This window comes from Myotis daubentonii, chromosome 7 (assembly GCF_963259705.1).
Source record: "Myotis daubentonii chromosome 7, mMyoDau2.1, whole genome shotgun sequence".
NCBI lineage: Eukaryota > Metazoa > Chordata > Mammalia > Chiroptera > Vespertilionidae > Myotis > Myotis daubentonii.
This window is the reverse complement of record NC_081846.1, coordinates 61,461,760-61,473,710: the sequence shown is the minus strand read 5'-3', so window position 1 is coordinate 61,473,710 and position 11,951 is coordinate 61,461,760. Positions and strand designations below refer to the sequence as shown.

General features: G+C 40.2%; 1 pseudogene; it reads left to right on the top strand.

The window, feature by feature from the left end:
* Window positions 1-2,450: 2,450 nt before the first annotated feature.
* LOC132237985 (small ribosomal subunit protein uS5-like) lies at window positions 2,451-7,328 on the top strand (annotated as a pseudogene).
* Window positions 7,329-11,951: the final 4,623 nt, after the last annotated feature.

Here is an 11,951-nt window from a genome sequence, read left to right as displayed (position 1 = left end):
ACCAACTATACATTTAGGCCTCATTTAGATCTTTGGACCAATTGGAAGATCTTGCGCTTCGGAAGCTTAGATCACTACATGAAAGTTGTCTCTCTGGAGGTCCTCCTATTCCCCTCCTCCATCAGTAGTATATGGAATTTTGTTAAATATCTTTGTGATCCAGTCCCTCCTTTATATCAAGTTTTTCAGTAACTAGGATCTGGTCTCCTCTCCCCAACAAACCCCGCATCTCTACCTTTAACCCATTCAGACTTTACACATTTCCTCTGGACCAGGGGTCCTCTCTTGTCCCTTATAAAGCCTTTTAGAACCTGTTCATGAGTTCTGAAAGGGCCTTATCTCTTCTGATAAGGCCAATAAAGCTAATTACTACCTTATCCTGCTCAGATAGGCTCAAGGACTCAAGACTTCAACTGAGGTATCAGGTACAACTTAATGGAGGAGGTACATTTGAACATGTTGGTTTTCATGGTTTCTCTTCACTCATATTCCATGTGTTGGGCCATCCTTGGCTAATACATAGAGACTGCCATTCATTGTAACTCACAGAATTTTCCTTGTATACTTTAGTCCAGTAATTGCCTCCATCTTATACCTGCAATGAGATTAATTAATAGTTCCTTCTTTTATTCCCTATAATTTTTACCTTATCCCCCCAAAAAGGTGGCTGAATATAAAAGACAAAACCATTCATTCATGCCTGAGCTACTCTGAAGAATAGGTCAGGAACTAAGATGCAGAGGAGAAATGAGTTGTTCAAGGCATGGAGCTAAACGGACCATTGCCCTCCTGGACCACAAAAAAGAGTTAGTACATGATGAGGATAGCCCCTTGCTGTGCTTATTTTCTTGGCCTCCGGGATCTGATCCTGATAGAGTGCTATTTACAGTTGACTGACAAGACCAGGGAGAAGGTGTTCAGAATTGGCTCCGAACTTTCCACGCTTGGAGGAGCCAGCAATGGCTGGCATTGTAAAGTGTGCTCAAAACTCAAACTCATTCTCAAAGTGATTTCTTAGAAATGAACACGTAGCAAAGTTAAAGGATTCCTGTGTTTTCTTGTTTCTTTCTTCTGGTTCAGACAAGAGGAAAGAGAAGATTCAATAATTTCTGGAGATTTGTCACCTCACACTCCCTTCACATGGGAGTTTAGGAGTCATGAGAGCCTCTTTTTTTTTTTTTTTACTTCTTTGCTTGAAGTTTTAAAATTGGTTAAATAAATAGGAGCAGCTCCTAAAAATGTCTATAGAGACCCTGCAGGGTCACCTTATATAAGGCAAAATTTACAGTGCAAGGTGTTTTCAGGAATTGGAGAAGCTAAAGACAGTGGATTTATTTAAAAAAAAATGGGTATAATTTTAATGTCCAGTGAAAACCAGCTCCTTGAGTCATCTTCGATGGCTGGACTGCCCTGGGACATTAAGCATTCATCAGATGGTTTGCAGAGTATTTTGAACTTTTCTTCCAAGTTGGGGGTTGGGGGGCAGGGGGGTGGGATTGCAATGGCAGCAGGTGGGAGCTCAGAGGACACCAAGGATGCATTGTGGAAGTGAAGCATGCTTGAGTCAGAATTGTCTCTGAGTTATGACAAAACAGTACTAACTCAATGTATAAGAACTGTCTGTTGTGGATAGATTCCTATTTTCTAAGATAATATTTCAACAGTTTTATCTTGCCAAGGTTCATATATGCACCAGCACATTTTCAGGAACGCTAATAGAAGAAAAGATGCTACTTCCTTTTAAAAAATTCATTAAGAAACACAGCAAAGATTATCCAGACGCAATCAGAATGCTTCATATTTCATTTTAAATAACTGCTTTGCGGGTGTTGAATGCTTCTTTGCAGTACCTCTGGTATTACCAGAAGTGATTTGTAACAAAGCAGGGGAGAGAAAGTATCCATCTTGAGTTAATCCGGGATGGTGCACACTCTAGGAATAACAGCGGTTTCCTAGTTAGGCAGCAGCTGCTGCCTCTCTTGCCTCTGAATGATTGTATTGACAGATCTTTGTAGTGTGAGTCAAATATTAAAGGCATAATGAGAAAAAGCAACTCTAGACCTTTTTTTTATTTTTGAAAGACCCTTATTTAGTTGTTTCAAATAAAGAGTTGGAAGAAGGATATGTCGTTTTTACATCTGGGTTCAGCAGTGCTTAATGTGGAAGGTATATTCATTTACATGCATTAAATTGAGCTCTTTAGTGAGGGAAAGCAAAGTCAGAAAGGAAAAGAATAAAAATGCTGTCACTTAGGTTCCACTGCTTATTAGGACATTCAGGATTCTGAATTTTTTTCAACCTGGTTTCTGAAAACATTGTAAACCTTCAGAAAGAGGCATTTGATCAACAGAATGCTATCTCTAAGATTTTCAAGCCATTGCTAAAAAGAAAACAGGAGGAGGAGGAGGAGGAGGAGGGGGAGGGGGAGGGGGAGTGGGAGGGGGAGGGGGAGGGGGAGGGGGAGGGGGAGGGGGAGGGGGAGGGGGAGGGGGAGGAGGAGGAGGAGGAGGAGGAGGAGGAGGAGGAGGAGGAGGAAAGTAAGAGAAACGGAAAGACATCCAAGGGAATAGAAAAGCACATATCAGAACTCCAGAGGTTAATTCAGTTAAAAGCCTCAGGAATTTTGCCATTGAAACATACATTAGAAAACAGAGAAGGCAGAGCTGTGGTAAATTAAAGGTGGATGTTGGTGTGGGAAGTGTCTGATCTGGTGAAGTAAGCTTGAAAATGCGCATGCTCAGATCCACACAGGATGATTTTAAAGGCCAGAGTGGTGTTATGATGTGATGGTGCTGAACTTGAAATCAGCTATAAAAACTTTAAGCTATTTAAATAGTAGTAATAATGGCTTTATTTTTCAAGCATTAAATCAGGCAAGTAGGCAGACAATTGATTTAGTCATCACAACAGCCCTGCAAGGTGTTTACTATTCCCATATTACAGATGTGAAACCAAGGTGAGGAGAGCTTAGGCAACTTCCCAAGGTGCCATAGGAATCAGTCCCTCAACTGTTTGACTCCAGAGCCCATGGCTCTTGTGGCAGAGGCCGGGATTTGTGTTTAGTTTCTTTCTGAGCATCGGGAAGACTGTTTCCCAGCCCCCCTGCTGTGAGACCAAGTTCTGGCCAGTGCACTGAGAGCAGAGGCCACCTGTGAGATTTCCAGGCTGAAGCAATTCAGAGTTCACGTTCCTTATCCTGGTTCTCTCTTCCCCTTCTATTGGTACTGCAAAGTCTGTGGTTTGAAGATGTCAGTGTCTCAAGATGGAAGAACTCTAAGTCAGAATTTATGGAAGTTACCAAGGAAATCCTGCCAACACAAATTTTTCTGTGATGCGGGCAACAAAGAAACCTTTGTCTGCTAAGCCCCTCACATTTTAGGGTGTACGCATTTGTTCCAACAGCATAGCCTATCCTGTCCTGACTAATGCATTTTACCATTTGCACTTTACCTCACCTCTTTTAAATTGTAGTTGTTAATACAGCATACCCATGTTTTATTCGTATACACAAGGAGTTAGTAGATAATAAAAAAATTGAATAAAATATCTCTAGGAGTGTCAGACAGAATAAGACACAATTTAAAATGGCAGTTTTGGCCTGAAAATGATGCCTTTGGAGCTATAATCAAACTTGGTGGTTCAGGGGCCTGCTCATCTAATTCACGGAGAATCCCTGGTTTGACATCTCTTTTGTCTTCATACGGCTCATGGTCTCTTGTCAAAGTCACTCTAATCAGCATATCTATGAAGAAGGCCACACTGTGAATTAAACTAGTCCTCTTTCCCTTCAAATAACTTCCAAGGAAAATCCGAAGTGCTATGTACTCCTTGGCCTATTTGATTACTCAACACTTTTGATTTCAGGAGATAGATTTAATAGAAGAGGAAATTTATGACACACTGGTTCCATTAATGAGCACATATAAGAGGTTGGCCAGCTGTTGTATACCGAGTGGAGAGGGTCTAACTTACCAGCATTTTACAGGTGGGAACATGAGGTCCCCTCTCTTTTGTAGAGGCGAGCTATTACTAAACCTGATATCTGACACCTTGCCCTTTCTTAGGTATTCCAAACCCTGTAACAAGGAACACTCCAAAATTGTCTTGATAGAAAATTACCTTTAACTTCTTTGTAATTTAATGACTGTCCTCTTGATTATAAAATGCTGATTGTGTGAATTACTGCGGCAGGGGAACAACTTCTTTCCAGGGCAACGTCATAAGTGGGATGTGGCAGTGGTAGCTGATTTAGAGATGACCAGATAAAACACTTCAACTGATAATATTAGGGTTTTGTTAGAAAATCTTAATTAAGAAAAACTTTTCTTCTTCAACACTTTCTTCTATTAATCCTATCTGTTGTTTAATGACTTCTAGATCAGGAGCACATGTAGCTAGAGCTTTGATTTGAATACTTTCTATTCCAGGTTTCTCTCTGATGTAGTCATTTATATATTTTAAACACATTCTCCCCCAGCACATGCATCTTTGACTAGGGTAAACTTTAACTATATCTTCCTGTTACACCAGTAGAAGTTGAATGAAGATATATGATCCATACATTCAGGAGAAAGAGGATCTGATGCTTTTGGAAGGATAATTAAAGGGTTTGATTTTTTGTCTCCCCCTCCCCCCCCACCACACACACACATGACTGTTGCCATCAGAAACCTCATAGTTCTGATTCTTCTAAATAGATTAGACGTATGTCACTTTTCCCTTCCTTTAGAGTTAAGTAGATAACTAGCACTGAAATTTCAATATATGCCTAACACCATTGTGCAAATCAATGCTCAAAAATGTGTTTATTTATTTATTAACTACCAATTCTGATTATATCACTATTTTAGAACCTGATCCTGGATTAGGGGCTCAGGGCATGATGCAGCAGTGTTAGGAGATGAGGATCTAAACATGCTTCTCTCCCTTCTCTTTGTATGGAGGTAAAGACTTTTCTGATTTTGATAGAAAGTAAAAGTTGTGCCACGTTGACAGTACAGATGAGGCACCGCACAGCATTAGCTGTTCCATCTGGTGTTTCTTAAATAGGAGAAGCTATTCCGGGAGCTCTGTGAAGTGCCTGCTTTATCTCACAAGAGTTGGAAAGGACTGGGCTTTTCAGTGGAAATAGGTGGAAGATGTGACTTACAGAGCTAAATGAGAAAGAAATGGAGACATACAGCGTATGGAGAAAAATGTCTAGCAAATGATTCTGTTTCTACGAAAGCTCAGCAAATTGGAGTTTTCATGATAAACACAATTCTGTTTCCAATCCACAAACCTAATTTTAACAAAAAGTTATCTATTTGTCTCTTTAGTAATCCTTTTGAGATTACAATTGCAGTTTATCATTTGCAGTGATAAATTCACCAGCCCACAGGTGTTTAGCACAGGGTTTGGGGAGGTGAGTAACATTGAAATTTCAGTGCCACTATCTCTGTGTGTGCTTCATAAAATTTTTGGCAGCTGTTACTGAACTAAAGCTAACTTTCCATCCTCTTTTATTGGCTCTGAAAGAGCTAGTGCTTTGCAATGGGCTCTGTATAATTGGATGTTCTGTGAAGTTATCTCAGGTTATTTCTCATTTTTCTGTCTTACAACATGTTCTGTCTCACAAGAGCTTATTTCAAGTTAAATATAAACATTATTAGATTGTACACATGTTTCTGATCAAGAAGTCCTTGAATATTTGGGGAGATCATCATTTTCTAACGCAATAAAAAAGACAAAAACTACTCCTGGACTGTGACTTGACCTGCTGAGTCACTTTGATAATCAGGCCAAGAACATTAGAAAAAGGGGACATCTGTAATACTTTCAACAATAAAGATAAATTTAAAGAAAGAACATTAGAGTTCAAATGTGCTTGGTTTCTTATATCTCTATTTATTTACAGAAAGAGCCTATTCACTCTAGCTCCAAAAACTTTAAAATACCTAGGAATGTAATTAACAAAACATGTCTGAGATACATATTTTCCAAAGACTATCAACCTTTGCTGAAGATATAGAAAATACTTAAAAGCGGCAAGGTATAACATGTATCTGGTGTAGATGATTCAATATTGTAAATATATCAATTATTTCTGAGTGAATCTACAAATTCAATGTAATAATCTATAATAATAAAAGTTTAACATGCTAATTAGAACGGACGTCCTCTGGACGACCTTCTGTCCTTCTGGACGACCTTCTGTCCTTCTGGATGAAGTCGGGGCTCCAAGGGAAGCCCAGGTCCCGGGTGCCAGAGGGAAGCTGGTGTCGGCAGCTGGGGGAAGGAAGGCCTACTCTTGCATGAATTTTATACATCGGGCCTCTAATTATAATAAAAATCCTAATAGGACTTTTTACTAGTATATAACCTTGATTCTAAAATTCATCTGGATGAGAAAGTTCTTAAAAATAGTTAAGAAAATATCAAGGGAGAAAAATGAAAGAAGGAAATGCCCATTGAGTTTTTATGTCTGATTTTTTACATTAGTAATAATTTCCTGGACAATTTCATATGTTTTAATAGCAATCCATAACTCTTTTTTAAACAGTTTTTTAAAACATTTTTTAAAGTTAAGAACCAGTCTTGGAGACTGTGGAACTCACAGAGGCAAGGCCGAGGACAAGGAATGGATCCGTATCACCAAGCTGGGCCGCCTGATGAGGGACATGAAGATCAAGTCCCAGGAGGGGATCTACTTCTTCTCTCCGCCCACCAAGGAATCTGAGATCAGTGACTTTTTCCTGGGGGCATCCCTCAAGGAAGGCGTTCTGAAGATTATGCTGTTGCAAAAGCAGACCCGCACTGGCCAAGAGGACCCTGTTCAAGGCCCTTGTCACCTTTGGGTACTCTACCGACAGTTTGGCCTCAGTGTTAAGTGCTCCAAGGAAGTAGCCACTGCCATCAGGGGCCATTTTCCTGGTCAGACTCTCTGTTGTCCCTGTGCAGGGAGGCTACTGGGGAAACAAGATCAGCAAGTCATGATCCCTTGCAAGGAATCACTGTCCCTTGCAAGGTGACCGGCCCTGTGGCTCTGGGTTGATGTGCCAAAGCCCCAACCCCAGGGGCACTGGTATCGTCTCAACCCCTGTGCCAAGCGCTGCTGCTGATGGCTGGTATTGAAGACTGCTGTACCTCTGCCAGGGCTGCACTGCTACTCTGGGCAACTTTGCCAAGGCCACCTTTAATGCCATCTCCAAGACTTAAAGCAATCTCACCCTCGAACTCTGGAAAGAGACCTGTTCACCAAGTCTCCCCATCAGAAACTCGCTGACCATCTTGTAAAGACCCAGTGTTTCCTGCAGAGGACCCAGATTCCAGCTGTGGCCACCACATAATTTTATACCAGAAAAATAAAGTGAATTAAGTCTATTTAAAAAAAAACAAAAAAAAGGAAGCAGTCTTAGGATATGAAAGAGCATACCCACCATTTTGTGAGGGTCAATGTTGTGAGTAAAATACAGCTAATAATCAGGATATAGAGTTGTGATTTGAGCCAGATTTGTAAGGAAGAGACACTGCCATTACATAATTTTATTAGTTCATTTTTTCCAAAACTACTCATTGAACACCTGTTATGAGCCATCTTGTTAGATTTAGGGATATGGTGATAAGGAAGATAAACATGGTCACTTATTCCAGGAGCTTGTCATCTAATTGATGGAGTAAAGCATACTCCGTTTCTTGTGAAAACTCTGTGTAAAGTTAAAATAAGGTAGCCTTTGTAAAGCGTGCAACATGCTGAACTTGCTCAATAAGCATTAGTCTTCCCTCCTACTTTGTATCTTTACGTACAGGATAACTTATTGTGTTTAGTTGCCAAGAAGATTTAGCATTCAAGCAATATTGTTTTTGCTTACCAGTTAAATGTGGGTCATGAATTGTGAGTGATGTAGGGATAAGGTGACAATACAAATGTATTCTGTAACTTGTGAGCAAATAAAAGAGGAAGACACGTATCCATAGCAGAAGAGGAGTCATTGTCAAGGTAGGCATTCCAGATATGTCATAGAATAATTCTGAGGGCATGGGAGAGAGTTGTTAAGATTCTCTCCCAACCCAATGAACTAAATTTAAATGATGTATATCCCTTTGTTAATATCAGAATAGAGTCCTTGGAGGTTGATAGTTCTGATGAGAATGAATGAGGCCAAGTTTCAAGTTGCTAGGTTATTTAGATTCACTCTTAGGGTCCTCCAAACTCTCAGAGAAGGCATCATTTCCTGAAAACATGGAAAATGAGGGATGTTGATCACAGAATGACTGAGAACTCTTGAATCCAGAAAAAAAGTGACTAGCCTAGTACGTAGACTAGAGATATTCTAGATTTAAAAAGCAGTAAAATCCTTCAGGCAGCAGTAGATAAGCAACTGCTGCCCTTACTTATTCTAGCAATCACTACCGACAATGTAGCAAGTTCTGCTACATTAACTCTTTGACCCTGTTTGCTTCTGCGTGCTGAGTACTCCTTATGCACCACTTAGCAGCTCGGAGCCAAGGGCTGTGTCTCTTACTTGGATGCTAAAAGAACCAATCTGCCAAGCAATGTTAATGTCTTCATTCATTCTTTCATTTATTCATTTAAAAAGATTTCACTTACTGAGTGTTTACCATGTGTCAGATACTCTTCTGAGGTTACATCAATGAAGAAAACAGACAAAAATGCTTGCCATTGTGGAGATTCCATTATAACATGTGTGTATGTGTGTGTGTGGGGGGGAGATAGATAGGAATGCCTAAACCTAATAGTTAAATTAGATAATATTTAAGAATCTGCTAAGTAGTATGTAAAAAATAGATGGAGGTACGGAGATCAGGTGTGCTGGGTGAGAGGATGGTGACATTAAAGGGATATTTAAGCCAGATTTGTAGGAGGAGAGGGCCAGTTATAGGACATCTAAAAAGAGCATTCCAAGCAGAGAAGATGCCTGAGACAGGAGGGTGCCTGGAATGTGAGAAGATAATCAGGGAGATAAGCTTGGCTGGAGCAGAGTGAGAGGGAAGAAACTAAGTCAAAGAGGAACTGGGTTCAGACTTTGTAGAGTTTTGTAAGCCATAGTAACACCTTCCAGCTTCCACTCTTGCCTTACCCATATATAGATGGCGACCCTGCTACTTTGCAACCATCTATCAGTTGAATTTTCTCAGGAAATAGGAAGAATTTTGAGAGGAGAACAAGAGGGTTTGTAGTCTCCATAACTGATGACTGAAGTGAAGAACGCTGAATCGATTGTTGCTATTTGATTATTGGTTTGTGATTGATCATGCCTTCTGAAGAGATGAATGCACTCCTCTTGCTGTAGGCATGAATCTTTGGCATGAGATAGAGGGTGATGATCCAGAGACTCCCAACCAGGAGCTGCCAGAGAGACTCTGTTAATCAGAATATTTTATGTTTACAATGCAGGCAGATGCCAGTCCCTTTTAGCCATTTAAATACATCAGAGAGCCATTTCTTCTCAAGGGTTATTTTTTCAATTGTTTGACCATGTGTACTTCTAATTTTAGCAGTTACTTTTCAAAAATTTTTTCTTTTTTAGTGTTATCTTTTTGTTTATTATTTTTAAAAATCATAACTACAATGTGACTCAGTGGTTGAGCATCAAACCTTGAACCAGGAAGTCATGATTTGATTCCAGGTTTCGGGCTCAGTCCCTAGTAGGGGGTGTGCAGGAGGCAGCCAATCAATGATTTTCTCTTGTCATTGATGTTTCTCTCTCCCTCTCCCTTCTTCTCTGAAATCAATACAAGTATGTTTTTTAAAAAGTCATAACTACACTTTAATCGTTTGCTTTTAAAATGAGGACTGGGAAGCACCAGCATGAGCGAAGAGGAAGTCCTGAGGAGCTTATCTTAAACCCTGGAAATGTAAGAGATCCCCTATTTTGCCATCTCCTAACTCTGTAGCAGTTTTCAGTGAAATCAAAATGTATTTGTTATTCCAGCCTCAGATGAGGAAAGGAACTTTTAAGAAGTCATCCTTTTAGGGATTGTTGCAGGTTCAGTAGAACTAAACAATGTAGAACAAATAGCTGAGCACCTAGAAGAATCTTCAAATATATCTATTTCTTCATCTTTATACTAACACATGCTACTTAGAAATACATAGATATTTTGATATTTATATAACGACTAGAGGTCCAGTGCACAAACTCGTGCATAGGTGGGGTCCCTTGGCCTGGGGGGCAATCAGGGCCAATCAGGGGGCTGGCCGGCCCGGGGGAGGGACTGAGAGAGGTTAGCTGGCTGGGGGAAGGGACTGTGGGAGGTTGGCCGGTGGGGAGGAGGGACCGAGGGAGGTTGGCCAGCTGGAGAGACCGCAGGAGGTTGGCCAGCCGGGGGGAGGGACTACAGGAGATTGGCTGTGGGAGTGCACTGACCACCAGGGGGCAGCTCCTGCGTTGAGTGTCTACCTCCTGGTGGTCAGTGCGCATCAGAGCAACCGGTTGACCAGTCTTTTGGTCGTTTAGTCATTCGGTCTCTTAGGCTTTTATATATATAGATGCCCTGTATTCCAGGAGCAATGCTCAGACAACAAAGCTTATACTAACACAAAATTTAGAAGACACCAAATCTAGTGAGACAAATATAAGTGGATTGATTCTGAGATTCAGATTTTTCCCAAGGATGTTAGGTAATTTAGAAGATAAGTCAATGCTTATGTGTCTTTGGTGATTTAGAGCAGGGGTCCTCAAACTACGGCCCGCGGGCCACATGCAAATACAAATATTGTATTTGTTCCCATTTTGTTTTTTTACTTCAAAATAAGATATGTGCAGTGTGCATAGGAATTTGTTCATAGTTTTTTTTTAAACTATAGTCCGGCCGTCCAACGGTCTGAGGGACAGTGAACTGGCCCCCTGTTCAAAAAGTTTGAGGACCCCTGATTTAGAGTATGCTGAGGTGACATGTTATCAACCCATCTGAGTACAAATTAGGGCCAATGAATCAGTTGCAGCTCAGAGAGGCTGGGGCATATGGCATTAAATAGAATTTTTAAAGTGTGGCATTTAAAAGGGGAATGAGGCCAGAAGAAAAGGCATTTGCAAAGCCGGGAAACATTTTAAAATATTTTATTTAAAACATAAATATTCCCACTAATTATGGTCTTCTCCATCTTGGCCTCGACTCATACTTCCATACTAGAGATTTTGTTCCCTGCCTGATGGCAAATTTTATTATGTTTTTCATTTCTGAGAAGTTTGACTGTCTTCATATTAGATCAAATCTTGTTTTCTGAATAAAGGGCCACAGTGAGTTAGACAGAAAGGAATTTCTCTTCTAAACCTAACCACCAGGGGGTAGTCTAAATCTGATTTAAGAGTAAGTGAATGGACCAAGCTGAGGTGGGTTTGACAATTTGGAATGGTTTTTGGACCATTCTTGGTCTTCAAACTCTGAAAATCCAATTTTTAGACTGCCTTCTACTTTGGGTGTAAAGCAAGTTCTCAAAGCTGTTTTGCCTATCACATTTTAAGAAGGTTCTTGACTCCTTCCTTACTCTCTGCAGTGATATGATCTAGGGTTTAGGTCCATCCCAGGCTATGCTCTCAACCAGAACCTCCACTTTCACCTTCAGAGGGTGATCTTGAACCTAACTGGATGAATTTCCTGAGGTCATGCTAGCCTGGAAGAAATCTCCAAAGTATAAATACCACTGAGAATGCCAGAGAAAGAAATTAACATTCTGAATGGCAACTGTCATGTCATTCATTTTGGCTCTTAAGGACATTTAAAATGTGTGCAGGCTGAGAAGCCAATTGTAACTCCATAATTCTAATTCGAATAAGAATTTCAGTGTATCAGATTCATTCAGATGAAGTCAGTTTCATTTTCTTAGCTATTTCTTTATTCTATTTTTCATTGAAAAAAATGAATGGTAAAATTTTCATATAGTACTGGAAGCTATACAATGAAAAAGTAATATGTATTTCTACTCCACAGCTCATCTCCCTTTGCTA